Below are 1,439 nucleotides of genomic sequence, written 5' to 3'. Positions count from 1 at the left end.
ATCTCCCTTTTGGTTAACTTGAAATCATTTGATTGCTGATTTTCATTGTAATCTGAAAAATCCCTTCACCTTTGTCATATTCTATTGTTTAGAAGCAAGCCACAGAGTTTCTTACTCCAAAGAGAATTATACAACGGCGTGACGCTCATTGAGAATTACCCTTGGGTATGTGTTCCATGTATCCAAGCCAGTTTTCTCCTAAATGACCAATATATGATGTTACAAAGTCGCTCGTATGTAAAAAGGTCATTCAAATTACAAGACTGAACAATTGATTTTTATACTATGAAAGAAGAATGTTAACAATTAACTGAAAAAGTTACACTGCAGTATGAAAGGAGAGAAGGTTAGCATTCCCCTTCAAAATTATGGAAGAGGCATACAGATCTGGATGACGTGAATACAGGCAAAGCATTGCCATCTACTTTGTGGCATCTAGACATGGTTTTTGTCACCTGTTTCTTAGGTTACAGCCTTTTGGGGATCCCAACACAAACCAGAATGCATTTACAGCATTCCCTTCTCTTGTGCCTTGGTTTACTCTAATCAGCCTCTCAACCACCTATTCTAAAGAAGAATTTCTAAAGGAGAAAATGGGACCAAATATCAGGCTAACTGATTTTGATATAGCTCTTTCTAAAACCTTAGGCTAAAAGTTTTATCTTTAAATTTAATTTTTTAAAATTTGAAAGATCATTACAATACTTCTTGCTTTTCTAATGACATATCTGTGTGAGACCCAATTTTTCTCATATACTTCCACCAGAATAACACATATCAACAAATTCAATGCAGAAGCAGATAGAATTCAGCTGTCTTCTATGAAGCCAGATATTAAAGATATTTGCAAAAAATGTAAAATAATGCCTCTCTTCTCACTAATTTATTTTGGTTTTGTGCCAGGGTCTCTCTATGTTACCCAGACTGGTCTCAAATTCCTGGGCTCAAGCAATCCTCCCACCCCATCTTCCCAAATATCTATGACTGTAGGTATGAACCACCATGCCCAACTTAATTTAAAAAAATTTTTGAATATTTAGTTATTTTCTATATCATTTATGCTAATGCATATAGGAATTATTATTTTAATTGAATAAAAATGTTTAAAATTGTCTCTATTCATTTTGAATACAGTAAATATTGATGGATATAATAAACCAAAAGGTCCTTCATCAATAATCTAACAGCCTAAAGGGGTCATGATGAGAACAAAAACTTTAGGAACAAGTCACTATATACATGGGATCGGTTTGCTGGTTACCTTGGGAGGAGAGGTCTTCACAGATAGCAAACAGTAAAATGTTCATCAAAGAAGTAAAGTGGTTTCGTTTTGAGTTCACAACATGAGAATCCAGAGGCCTCATTTCTGTTCTGTGACCCAGTTTTTTGACATGAGCAGATCACTCAGCTGCTTTCTCTGTGACCTGGTGGTAAGCTTG

The 1,439-nt window shown here is 35.1% G+C and overlaps 1 non-coding gene across 1 annotated transcript; it reads left to right on the top strand.

The window, feature by feature from the left end:
- The first annotated feature begins 324 nt into the window (after positions 1–324).
- Positions 325–452, top strand: LOC141420188 (U6atac minor spliceosomal RNA). Its single transcript, XR_012444857.1, has one exon. It is a non-coding gene; the product is annotated as a U6atac minor spliceosomal RNA (small nuclear RNA).
- Positions 453–1,439: the final 987 nt, after the last annotated feature.

Source organism: Castor canadensis, chromosome X (assembly GCF_047511655.1).
Source record: "Castor canadensis chromosome X, mCasCan1.hap1v2, whole genome shotgun sequence".
Taxonomy (NCBI): Eukaryota; Metazoa; Chordata; class Mammalia; order Rodentia; family Castoridae; genus Castor; species Castor canadensis.
The sequence above is the reverse complement of the archived record's forward strand: the minus strand, read 5'-3'. Positions and strand labels throughout refer to the sequence as shown.